Source organism: Mustela nivalis (genome assembly GCF_964662115.1).
Source record: "Mustela nivalis genome assembly, chromosome: 2".
NCBI lineage: Eukaryota > Metazoa > Chordata > Mammalia > Carnivora > Mustelidae > Mustela > Mustela nivalis.
Window position 1 is genome coordinate 78,039,393 of NC_139021.1, and position 13,679 is coordinate 78,053,071.

The following is a 13,679-nucleotide window of genomic DNA, read 5'->3' on the forward strand; positions in this document are numbered from 1 at the left end:
ACATAACTGATTCTGGCACCCACTCTTTAGCACTTTGGAAGGGCCTTCATTAGCACTGGGATGGTATCCAAAAAGAATCCAGAAAAATCAACACATGGCTGCTCTTGTTCTCACGATAAATGACAGCTTTGGTGGAAAACAACAACAGTCAAGAAGCAAAACAAAAACCAAAAAGCAACAAGAGTAGCAATAACATGAATAGAGGAAGTCAGACATCACTAACTCAGATTTTTTTTTAATTTTAATTTATTTATTTATTCCATTTTTACAACTTTCGTCCTTTGCCACTAAGCCTCCGGGTACTTCCACGCAATTAAAAATATAAATAGTGAAAGTATCTTAAGGACCCTGAGGAGGGGAGGGGGGATAATCATGCAGTCTTATGTCTCTTTATTGACACAGACATGCCTATTATAAACTTAAAATATGTGAAAGCATGTAAGTGGTACATGTATGTAATTTTACCGATTATGGTAGGGCAAATGCTCCCCATGAAACTACCCCAGCCCCCAGACTGAACACTGTCCCCTGAAACATCTGCACCAATAAGCCTCAATTCTTTGGACCCAGAGTTCTGAAGAGATGAGCCTTTCCTAGAAAAGAGAATCCCCCTAATTACCTGAAAGTCTTATCTCAGAATCACTAATAGGAACTCTTGGGTCATTTGGAAGCCATGAGAATGTGCAGGGAAAGTAGTAATCTCTAAACTAATCAACAACTCCATACTACCCAATGTGAGTGTGTATGAATATACCCTCAGATGATGACTTCATAGGTAGATAATAAATCACGCTTTAAAAAAAAGCAGTCATCAAACTACAGAAGACTTTGATTCAAAGAGTTAATTCCTTTGCACTTCAGCTGTCAAAACAATAGCATAGAACTGCACTGTGCTTGGCCCTTTAAGGCTAGTGGCTTTTCCCCGGGGAGACCAGACCTTGAGGGGAGAAAACCCTGGGTCTTCAGAGAAGAGAGGTTTATAGTGCTATTCATTCCTCCGTTAGCCCCTTGCCTTCCCTTTCCTCAGTTTCTCCAACTTTGTGAGCTGTTTGTACCTGAGGGTCTTGACATTTTTCAAGGACAAGAGGGAAGTGGTGAAATGATATGAAGAAGAAGAGGAAGAAGGAGGAGGAAGAGGAAGAGGGGGAGGGGGAGGGGAAGGGAAGAGGAAGAGGAGGAGCCCTGCACAATGCTGGTGGTGAGGGTCCAAAGGAGGAAAAAGCTGTATGTGAGTAGGTGCAAGAAGGAGTATCCAAAAGAGCCAAACTTTAAGCTTAAGACATCCTGGAAGTGTGGCTCCGGAGTCAATCAAAACACAGGAGTAGCCAGAGATGGTAGATTCCAGCAGACAGGAAGCAAACCATCTCCAAATTAATCCATTTATCCCACAAATATTTATTAAGTGCCTCTGATGTGACTGGCACCATGCTAAGCACCAGGCATGCAAAGGTAAACCAGATGTTTCTTCTCACCGCCTTTCTTATGTAGAAGCACGACCACCATTTCGTCTTTCAGCTCCATCAGTGTACGAAATCCTCTCATTCAGGCTGCAGAGGTTGAAAACCTGGTGAGTCTGTGCAAGGAGAGGAAACTGAGTCCCAGAGCGCCAGGGTGGTGTGTGCCTCATGGTACCTTCAACCATCTTCCCTCCTCTGGCTGATCGCTGCACGCCGAACACACACCCTCTGAGGGTCTCAGTAGTTACTCTATACCATAGCCTGAGTATCTGTTGACAACAGTTCATCCGTAGAAGCAGCTCCATTTTATCCTATTGCTGATAATTATTATGAATAAGCTAACACAATCTCATGTTTGACAGAATTGTCTCATTCCCCAAGAAGGGCCAGAGAGCCGATTGAAAGGTTTCCAGAAGGAGGAATGATTCCAAGTAGTACTGAAGCTACTTCTCAACAGCCTATTCAACAACCCTTCTCTCTTTCGTCTCCCCCAAGATGAGGAGAGAAGCAGCCTGGCGTTTGGCAGGGAGACCAATGTCAACACTCTATATTTACTTATTTATTGGTAGTTTGGAAGGCAGCCACCATTTATGGTCCTTCATTCCCAAATAGAGGGAGCGATGATTCCTGCCAACAATGTCTCCACGCCACCTGACTGCCCTCTCTCTACACAAGCCAAGAGGGGAATGGGTCCAGGATGTTTGCTGTTGGCCGCCATATTTATAAAACTTTGAATGCTGCCTGTACTCTGAAAGACCCCAACTGGAGAAGAGAGTGGGCTGCAACTCCCTGACATGGCTTAGCTCTCACAGAAGCAAGGTTTAGAAAGGCAGAAACCGACTCTGTCCACACCCAGCCACACAACCCCAATATTGATGTTCTCTTTTGGAAGTGTGATGTAAAGACCTTGGAGAGAGTCCCAAAGAGTCTCATGTAGACATGGATGGTGATATGTTTGGGAAAATGTCCTTCTGAGAAAAGAGCAAATAAACTGGATTTATTTGAGGAGCAAAAAGACATAGCTAGGTTTGAGGTGCGGACCTAAAACAGTCTTTAGAATTATACTGGGAGAATGAGATTTTGAATGAGAACAAGCAGAGGTTTTCAACTTCTAGCACAGCTAGAACAAGAGAAATCGGAAAATTTAAAAACCAGATGGGCCGCTAGGGGTTATCTGGTCTAACCTCTTCATTTAACAGATGACGCAGTTTATTTTTTAGGAGAAGATTCTGGATTAGATGTAGGTCCCCTAAGTCCAAATAGAGGGCGGGATTTTCACAATTGACTGACACCCACACTAGAAGGATGAGTTTAGACATTACTGAAAGCACAGACACATGTCACCGAAGACACTCAAGCCACAAGTTGAATTCTAGATCAAAGTAAGCAAGTTTGTTCAGTCTGGAGCACAGCACAGCCCGGCCAGGAGTCCAGAGACCTCCTGGGAGCCTTACTATGGGATAAGACAGCTCTTAGGAGACAAACTCTCATACTGCTTTTAAAAGCAACATGGCTGTGGCAGTGGGAGGCAGGGCAAGTTCTACCAGTCGCGGGCCTAGGAGAATGTGGCTGTATTCATCGTTGGACAAAGCCTAGTTAGGAAATCCAGGGAGCCTCCAAGACAAGCAGCTCAGCTGTAGCTTCCCAGGTTGTCCACACTTATGGGCAATTTCATGGGAAGCAGGTTGTGGACACACCGTGTAAGCTACGAAAGCTCAGTTGGCCTCCACCGCGGCTGCGGCATGAAATTTCCCGTTTGCTCCACAACCTCTGAATTCAAAGCGAAATTGCCACCAGCTGTGCTTTTAGCTTTCTCCATTGCAAGGGAAGAGCAAAACATCTCTGTGGATAATGTGGGTGGAAGGAAATTTAGGGAACCCCTCTTCAAGTGAGAGTTAGTCAAGGTCGACCAAAGTCAAAGTCAACCATACCACTGGAGTGGTCATCAGCTCTCAAAGATGATGCCCTACAGAGTCCAATAAAGACGGAATGGTGAGACTGGACTGGAGGTCAAAAAAGACTGGAGAGCTTATCTTTCTGTTAAGACAGTATACAATCAAGATCCAAGTGTTTCCCCAGGAGAAATGTGACCCGGACACTGTCCGAGGTTTAGACGTTAATTAGTGTGGCAGAAATTAGGTAGGTAACAGCCTTTCAGCTTCTGAAACACTTCGCTCTCCTTTTCACCCTGTATCTTATGCACACCATACCCATCCCCACTAGGTCAAGTCCTGCTCATCCTTTAAAAGCTGACACAAATTTATCTTCTCAGTGAAATCCTCTAGTGTCTCCAAAATTGAATGATGCGCTCTGTCCTCCATGATTCCAGATATAAAATAGTATGTATTATACATATATACTTAACACTGATCACATTAAACTCTAAGAAATAGCAAGAAGGGAAGAGAACTGAGGCTGGGGTCAGGGATAAGAAACTCTACACCCCACTCTTCCATCAACAAGCCCTGTGTCCTTGAGCAAAGTATCCAATCTTCCCCATCCTTAGTGCAAGTCTGTCTATACAATGGGGACAATAATGCCTACTTTGGAGTATTCTTGTGAAGATAACAATGTGATTGGCAAATAAAGCCCCTAGCACTGGGCCAGTGTCAGGGTCAGTACTCTATAAATTAGTCCCCTTACCTTCCTCCTCCCTCCAAAGGCAAAACCTTGCCTTTCATCATGTGTCCTCAGTGTTGAGCATGGAACATACTAGAACATTCTCGAGGCCTAATACATGTGCTCATCAGTGACTATGACAACTAAGGACGATCAGGGGCCAGTTTTTACTCTTAAAATGTCAGGCTTAGAAAGGACCCTAAACCAATAGCCTTTGACCTGATGATCATTACGAGCGAGGAAGCTCAGCATGGACAAGCAGGGGAGCGGGAATGGGATAGGACACCCCCCCCCCCTCCGGCCTACTCCCAGCTCAGGATTCTCCCACTGCTCCTCGCTGCCACCTCAGGCTCCCCTGCTTCTTGGTGCCGTGGACCCGAAGCTGCATGGGCCTTCCTGAGAATACACGACAGGCGGCCTCTCCGCCCCTCGACCTGGAGACGGGTGCCCAGCCTTGGTGGCTGTTCCAGTATGAACCCCCTCCAGCTATTCGTGGTTAGAGGCAATTTCTCATCATCCACACTAACACGGCTTCATTCAAATTGGAAATGATAGATGATTAACAGGCATGAGAAACCGTGTTGTGCTACATTCAGAAAGGATGCAAATGACAAAAACAGGCTGCCTTCTGGCTAGGCAGGGAAATGGCGTAGAGCGGAGCGCACCCGGCTCCTTGCACCTCCGCGTCTGGCTAGACGGTTTTACGGCATTTAGCTGCGCCGCGCGAAGGCACCCACGGCATACCATAACTCTCGCAAAACAGCGTTTTCATGTGCTAATGGCAGCTGAATCAGAAACACATGGATTTAATTTCCTTCAAAATACCCCCGGGTACAAAAATCAATGCAGGCGAGCCATTTGGCTAACTGTGCTGGGGGCTTTTCCGAGCCCAAAAAATGGCGAGAAATGGCTGGAGAGGGCTGGTGAGCCCCAAATCCCACCAGGCTCAGCCCTCCCCAGGCACGGCCCTGGCCCTAATGCGATGTGAAGCCCCGGCTGTCTTTTTGGAGCGAGGCAGGTGCTTGCTGCGCCGTACCTTGCCGGCTGCCATCTCCGCGCGTTTCCGACTTTCCGCTCTCAGTTCATTTGCTCAGCCTCTCCCGCCACACAGCCATCAGGGAGAGCTCATTTTGGCAGCAGACCGGGATCCCTGCCTGAAAGTTGATAGAGGTTGAGCTATTTGCAGAAATAATGCTTTCCAGACGTACTAAACAGTACCCCTCTTTCCAGATGGAGTGCCATTAGTTTGCTTCCAGCCATTTCCTCACCTTCTGGTATACTTGTCAGTTCTCCCATATGCACCACAAGCCTTCCGTATTCCGGGGAATCTCAGAAAACTGCTCAGACCCTCAGCTTCTCATCACTTGCACGCACACACACGCACACACATACACACACACTTACACAAGCCTCGGCTTTTACGTATGCATATACAGTTTTCTTCCCCCCAACCCCCACCCCCACCCCCGCCCCTCCTACGCGCACTCCCCACCTCCTGGGAGTCACCATAGATTTTCAAGAGAGCTAATCACTAAATGTGATAGTTGAGCAGCCCAGGGAATTAGGCACGAATGGGTGGGACATCCAAAAAGTCCCTTGGCTTCCCAGGGGTGAGGAGGTGGGAGGGGGTGTTTCCACCAACCCTAGTCAACCGTGATGACGTTATCCACATGGCCTCTTGGTGGCCTCTAGTTTTGAATGTCAGAAGTGGGCCCTTGGTGAAGAGGCTCCTCCCTAGAGAGGAGCCCAGAGCCTTTTTCCTCCCAAAACAAATCTGTTGAAAGCTGGATTAAGCCTCTTTGTGCCATGGCTGATATCTAAGATACTTTGTTTGGACAGCGGGACCCCAGAATATCACTGCCACGTGCATTTCCTTACTAAGAAATTGTCCCGCTTGCCATACTGTATTAGCTCTGGGGGGATTAAATATGTCCAGGCCAGAAATCAGGTTACTTCAAACAGGTCGTATACCGAGCTCCGTCCCGACTCTGCAATCTCATGCTCTCAGGAGTCTGGACGTGACTTTCATGCACTCAGGTCTTCAGTCCGGTGGTCCAGTGGAACATTGCTCTGCACGGATGGCAGCCAAATGGAAACCGTCCTCATTTCTCTACATTTTGCCATTCTACTTCCTTTTCTATTTCCCTCCTGAAACTGAGCTTTCTTTTTAAAGGGAGAAAACAGAGAGGGGAAGGGAATGTTCTACAGGCATGCGGAGTTTCCCTGTCCCATCGCTCTCTTTTCTCATTTTGGCTGCCTGGGGTGCCTGAGTGTGTTCAGGATGGATATGCTTTCCCCCCGAAATCTAAGGTCTAGTCTGTTTCCATTCTCACAGAGTAAAGACCCATGGATCCTGGAGCGGTTGAAGGAATCAGGGTTACCTTCTCAGAAGAGCCTGACGTTGAGTAGCTCTCAATTCTACAATACATCCTGAAAGTCAGGTTGAACAGCCAAGGCCAATTACTAAACCTGAAAAAGACAAGATATAACAGAAGATGCATTAAAACAAAATACAAGTCATTGGCTATAACCAATACCTTCCTCTTCGACTCTTCAATTATTACAGAGTCATATATATCAATATTATCAATATATATCAATATTACAGAGTCATTATATATCCTGTGTGACTTTGGGCAAGTTACTTAATCTCTCTGTGCCTTGGACTCCTCACCTGTATAATGGGGCTAACACTAGTAAATCCCTTCCAGGTCTGCTGTAAGGATTAAGTGAGATAAGGCACGTAATGTGCTGAGAACAGGTTGGAGGGTAGTGAGCAGTCTCTAGGTATAGGTTCATAACCAAACCATAAATTTCCTTTCTATCTCCAGGAAATCTTCCTTCCCATTACCCTCAACGTGTTTCAGAACTGGAAAGACCTTAACTTTCAAGCTGGCAATTGCCACTGGTAGATTTGATATTTGTCACACTTCTTGGGTCATTGTCATTGATGCCCTTGTCTTTGTGTGAGTTGAGTTACTCATGATTAGACTTGTTCCCGAGAGATATGGTCCTCAGTGATGAGCTGCTTCTCCTGGAAGGGCACTGTCCTGGCCATCTCAGGGAAGATAGCACCCAAAGGCCACAACAAAAAGCTTTTTACAAGTTATGGCAATTTTTCTGAACATTTCAGAATGTGCCTTATTGCTTACTTGATGCGTCTGTACAGTTTACCAGTACAAGTCGACGCGTCCATGCTCATTTTTGTCATGCCCACACTCTTTCGTTTTCAGAAGTCCCCAAAAGCAAAATATTGCCCTCTCTGACTCTTTTTACTACTGCTATTGATAACCTCACACCAGGCTTCTGATCATACTGCAAGCCTTGCTCATTAATGCAGGGATGGGTTGCAAAGCAGAAAGGAGGGGTATCCGTTCAGCCTGCCATGGGAATAACCAGTTGATCGGCAAGACACACCAGCTCCACAAGGGGGAAATACCTTCAACAATTCCATCAACATCGATTTACTTTAACCAGGTGATATTTTAATGAGCCAACCCCAGCGCTCTCTGGGTGACATGACTTCTCGCACTAAGAGAGCACACCGCCTTTAAAAGGGAAAAAAAAAAAAAAAATCACGAAGAAAGCCAGAGAATTGACACTTGCAGATGAGTCTAATTCCCTTTGTCCTGTGGACATGCGCTGTGTTGGGAGAGCTCCAAGAGCATCGGGCTGATTTTTGCTGTCATCGGAACTGACCCTCAGGCCCCCAGGAGGCCCGCAGCCTGTCTGCTGCAGTGACAGGGAAAGGAGCCAAGCTTCAGCTTGGGGTCCTCAGATGTGTAGCACAACAGGCTACGTCCAACCCTGACGAGGGCAGCTGGATCGCATGAATTTTTAAAGTAAAACCACTGATTTTGGCCGGGGCGGGGGTGGGGGTGGGGAGAGGGGGTAGCAGGGCCGGCTTTTTTCCCCCTGTGAAATCCCCACAGAAGAAACGCACGGACCCAGCATGTTGATTTTGGCAGCGGCACACACGGTCCCTCTGTTCTGAAGATGAGCTGACACGTGCAGATTTGCAGATCAGCCGTTTCAAAAGGTTAATTAAATATTACCATTGTTTTCCGAGCTATTAATGTATGTTCTTTCTTCATGTGAAAGGCTTCTCCCCACTCAAAAATCAGGGTTTGGATTTGCCTCCCAATCCCTTTCCCTTTTAAAACCTGGAAAGAGAGAGACTGAGGGGCCTAGAGAGAGAGAGAGAGAGAGAGATTGAGATTCCCAGGCCAGAGGCAAAACACAGTTTAGAGCTGAGGAAGGAGAGACTATGGCTGGCATTATCTGAAGCAGAGCCCGAGAAACACATTCTCAGCTGCAGCTGGGGAATAGAGTGATGTCATTCGAGGAAGGTTCTAGAAAGGGGCCAGGAAGGAACCCCTGCTCTTTCCACCTTTATTTTTTTGCCGACGTAATGGACCATACTGGAGCTCAGGAACATGGCAAACCTTGGCCTTTGGAGGTTCTGGGGGAGGGTCGGCAGGTGCGCCCGCCACAGGGCCCATGAGGGCTGAGGCAGGGAAGCGTCCCACTTTGCAATGTCTGTCTGTCCCCTGCCACTTCCAAATGATGTGGTTTTCTCTCTGCCTGAGGCATCCAGAGGCTGGCAGTACAAGGCCTTCCTGTGAACGGGAGAGGGATTCCAAGATGGACGACAAGGGATAATAAGACAGAGGTCAGGGAGAGGACAAGGTTTCTCTCTGGCAGGAAGTGCCACCCTCTGTGACTGCAGTTTACAAGAACCCTGAGCCAGGATGAGCACAGCAGTCTGCAGGAAATCTCTCCAGACAACCCATCTTCCAGGGCAAGCAGGACATGTTTTGTTTGCAAAGTAATAATGCCTCCCTAGATGTGGGGAGGAGACGGCTAACCTAACAGTGTAATGAAGGGAAAACAAAGGGGAGGAATGAAGGCAGGTGATGAAGGGATGCTGCGGGCAGGGTGGGGTCTGGCACAGATGGAAAGAGGAAGGGAGACAGCCAGTCCCAAGGCTGGTCATGGATAAAGCTGGAAACATATTCACGCACTCGCGCCTACCCCGAATATCGCCCGCCCGCTCATCCGTATAGATACCAGGCGGATTGAAATTTCATCCACAGAGGGTTACACGGCAGCAGAACACGGTGCTTACGAATGCAGAAGACCTGGGCTAAAAGCCCATCTCCATCACTGTCTGGCTGGGTTTCCTTGAGGTTTTTCATTCCCTAACGTTTCCATTTTTTAAGTACAAATTGCTATACTGTAGGGCTGTTAAAATGAACAACAACAAAAAAGTATGGAGGGGGTCCAGTGTCCGGTAAGTGCTCTTGAAATAGGAGGAAAGAAAGGGAGAGCAAATCCTGGACAAGCAGAGGGGAGAGGAGGAGAGTACCAGAGGAAGAGGGGGAACGCAGAAGGAGAGGGCATAGATACCTTCGCCCTTCTGGAACCATCTGTTAGCCTGCCATCCCAGGGGGTCGTGGGTGCAGCTTCCTGGAGGAGCTCAGCCCAGTCTCCTGCAGTTTTGACCCAGTGTCCCGTCCGCTGCGATCTGACCCAGTGTGGTCTCCCTTACCGGCAGGATCGCCTGGACACCCTACCCACACCCAGAGCTGAGCCCCTGCACACGTGTACAGCTTGGTGGTAACCGGGCAGGCTGGGATGGAAGGCGCCAAGGGAAACGCGGGGGCCGAAGTCCTGAATGAGGAAGGGCAAGCCCACGTGTCCTCAGCATGTGTAAGTGCCGAGAGGCCGCCTCCAGAGAGCGGTGCTGGATTTCCTGGAAGATTGGTGCCTGAGGGACAGGTGTGAAAGGGAAACCCTATCACCCAAAGGGGGACTTGGGGCTGTATTCAATCCAACCAGGTACATACTGGGACCTAACACATGCTAGACCCTTAATAAAAAGTTGGAACACATTGGAGAAGCTCCTGACCAGGTCTTTTCCTCATGGAGCTTCTATCACAACACAAAGGAACAGAGACAGGGCATGGTACCGGAGAGAAGAGGATGAGATCAGGTGCTCAGCGCCAGGGGAGAGATCAGGCAGAAGAACAGCTAGTCCAAAAAGACAGGTATGGCGGATGCCCTTGGAGTTGTCTTCTTAGCCTAATAACCACCCCACCCCCACCCACGAGCAACTGAGCAGTAATGAGGACATGATCTAGCCCACTGGCCATCACTAACTGATGTGAAGGTAGACAGAACCTCAATTCCCTGGCTCTGGGCCAATTGGTCTAGAAGCAAACTCCTGACTAGGGTTGCCATACTTAACAAAAATATAGATGTCCAGTTACACGTGAACTAGGGTAAGTATATCTCATGTGACTTTTGGGAAATACTTATAACTTAAAAATGATGGATTATTTCTCTGAAATTCTAATGTATTTGGGCAATCCCATATTTTATCTGGCAACCCTACTCCTGACCCAACCGGGATCCTCAAGAGAGTAACTTCTGTAGGATGCAGTTAAAAGAGAACTGAGTCAGCCTCTCTCCAGGGGCTGAAAGTGCAAGATGTTTTCCACCATGTGAATAAAGCCAACCAACCAAAGGAGAGTATCAAATGAAGTCAGAAGTCAGTGAGAAGAAGAGACAAAGGGAGCAAGGATACTGGTGGCATTTGAGGCCTAGTCTTTGCCCTGCCCCTCTTGTAGCTTGGTATTCTGCTCTATTTGGTGGACCCTACTCCCCACCCACCTCACCCTCACTCCCAGTTTCTAGAGACAGGGAAGAAAGCAGAGGCATTTTAATTCATCAGCTCAAAGAAAGTCAAGCAAACATACCTTTAGCACAATATGGCCAGAGTTACCATGTTAAATGTTATGTGATCAAAACCATATTACAAGAAGATACACCATTTCTTACATAGATCAGATAGGGTGTTCTTCAAAAGGAAATTGATCCTCAAGATGGTGAATTATACTTGGTTTCCAAATTTAAGGAAAACACAAGCCAGAATTGAAACACACGCTTCTCCCCACTCCACCTTTTCTGCAGAGCCCAAAGTTCCCTTGCAAACCAAGCAGAAAATCTCACTGATAGAATACAAATACCTAAAGAGCCTAAAATTTGTATCACAAATTATTTGCCATAAATTATAGACCCCAGGTGCATATCCCATAAAGAGGTTCTATAAACCAGTAAGAAGAACATGATGGGCACCTCCCTCCAAAAATAGGCAGGGAGGTATTTGCAAAAGAAATATGAATTTTTAATAAAAATATGAAAAAATTCTTCAGATTCATTATTAAGCAAATAAATATAAACAAAAACATCAAAATTCCCTTTTAGACTATTACATTGGCAAATGAAGTGAATTAGTTCTACTGAAAGCTAGCCAGGGTGCGACAGAGCGAGCACTCTTTTGCGCTAGTGGTAAATCCCTAATATATAGTATACCAGTGGTATATCCCCAGTGTGCAGTACACTAACAGTATATCCCTAATGGGCAGTTTACTAAGAGTAGATCCCTAATATACATGATACCAGTGATATATTCCTAATATGCAGTATACTGATGGTATATCCCCAATATATGAGGAACTTCTGCAAAATAATAAATGACCAAAACCCCAATAAGAAAAATGGGCAAAGGGTTTGAACAGGTAATTCATAGAAGAGATGCTAGTGGTCAGAGTAGGTTGGATAGAGACATACATTTCCATTTAGATAGGGATTTGAATTTAGATAAGCGCTCCTCCTCACAGTCAGGGAAGGTCAGGACGAAATAAGATACCAGTTGTTGGCCTCTGATATCATAAGTACTGATAACTTCTATTTCTGGGAAGGGCTTTGAGGACTAGCCAGTCTCACACCAGCTATTAGTAGGTTCATAAATATTCCTACACATTTTTAAAGGATAATTCAGCAATATCTATTTTTTTAAAGATTTTATTTATTTATTTGTCAGAGAGAGAGGGTGAGAGAGGGAACACAAGCAGTGGGAGTGAAAGAGGGAGAAACAGCTTTCCTGCTGAGCAAGGAGCCCTATGCAGGACTCGATCCCAGGACCCTGGGATCATGACCTGAGCCGAAGGCAGATGCTTAACAACTGAACCACACAGATGCCCCAGCAATATCTATTTAAAGCACCTGAAATCTCTGACATCTCTCTGTTTCTTCCTTAAAGATGGAAAAATGTTGTTTACCCCCCTCTTCGTAAAAGGAAATTCCCAATTCTTACTATCTCAGGAAAACATCATTACCCTGTGGTCCCCTCTTCTCTAATTTAAGAAACACATTTTAAAGTTTTGCGAACTATGGTATTATTTTCCACTTTCTGTGTTTTGATCCATTTTATCTATATTCTGGGGCAGTCTTTGATGAATCATCTCTGTTTTTTAACACTCCATTAAGAATGTGGTGACCAACGCGGGCACAAATGTTATTCTAAAAAACAAAGCTCAAATGCCGAAGACTGTACCCGAGTAAAAACGTTTTCGGCAAAGACGGGGAAATAGTGATTGCGTTCCAGTGGAAGAGGGCATCCGACACCGTGGGCATCCAAGAAGCCCCGCTACTACATGGCCCGTTCCTCCTCTTCCTTCCTTGGAATTTTTCCCACTGCCCCTTCAACTAAGCACCATATTCCCTCCTTCAAGGTTTCCTTCGGTCCTGGGCAGGAGGCCCTGTGCCTGGAATCCTGCCCCATCCCATCTCCGCAAGCTGTCTCCTGCAATCATTCTACCAGCTCCTGAGATCCTGCTTCCTCCACAAAGCCCTCCCCAGCTGAGAGCAAAGTGATTCTCCTCCAGCTTCCCACCTGTTCTGAGCCAGTGCACTCTCCCTCTCTCCTCCTCCCATTGTTTGTACTGAATAGCAGCCGCTTGGTGATGTCCTGTCCGCGAAAGGGCTGCAGTGTTCTGCCTATCCTTTTCTATGCCCGTCTGCATCCGTGATGGCCGGAGCCAGGTTTATTAATGTGCTTTGCTCGGATCAGCAATGCGAGAAGCTGTCGAGTGACGGCTGGTGCTCTCCCGAGATCACCTTGCACGGCATCACCCAGGATCAAAGTTCTGTGGCTTGGTAAACCAGGCTCACATTTAGGGTCAAGTGTGCTCCCTGTGAGACATACTTCAACCTTTCTGGGTCTGGCTCAAGTGTCCTTGGGACAGAGTAATGCTGGCTTAAGCTGACAAGCTCTGAAAATTAAACTAATGATTGGGGGTTTAGTGGAATGGACGAATGGCTTTTTTTTTTTTAAGTGGTTAAAAATATCACTAACAACTGAATCTAAATAGTAGAATCCTCCTTCCCTCAATTCTATTTTCCTCTTTCGTGATTCAGCATCATTTTAATTGAACTGGATCCCTCAAGACTAAAAATCTGGTATCTAGGACTATAAAACCTCTTTAGTTGGTAAAATAGGTGGGAAGTTTGCTTCTAAATCCTTTTTTTGGGTTTTTGTCTCTATCCACCATTAAAATTAATTTCACACCCATTTTCCTTGTACCTTTGGGAAAGATGCTTGCTTTTATCGCTTTCTCCTGATGTCAAAACAAAAGCTTCCTTATACTGCTTAGAATCTGGAGATCCTTTTCCAACAAAGAGGAAAACAAATGTGCTCGAATTAAGGCAACTGGGGACTTCACCAGATCACTGCAGAACAGAACCAACCCCCTTCAA

At 46.4% G+C, this 13,679-nt stretch overlaps 1 long non-coding RNA gene across 1 annotated transcript; it reads right to left on the minus strand.

Moving 5' to 3' along the window:
• Positions 1 to 267: 267 nt before the first annotated feature.
• LOC309858928 lies at positions 268 to 9,677 on the minus strand. The gene is made up of 4 exons (XR_014308444.1): positions 9,486 to 9,677; positions 6,458 to 6,545; positions 5,113 to 5,230; positions 268 to 1,573 (listed from the first exon to the last, which is right to left on the minus strand). It is a non-coding gene; the product is annotated as an uncharacterized lncRNA (long non-coding RNA).
• Positions 9,678 to 13,679: the final 4,002 nt, after the last annotated feature.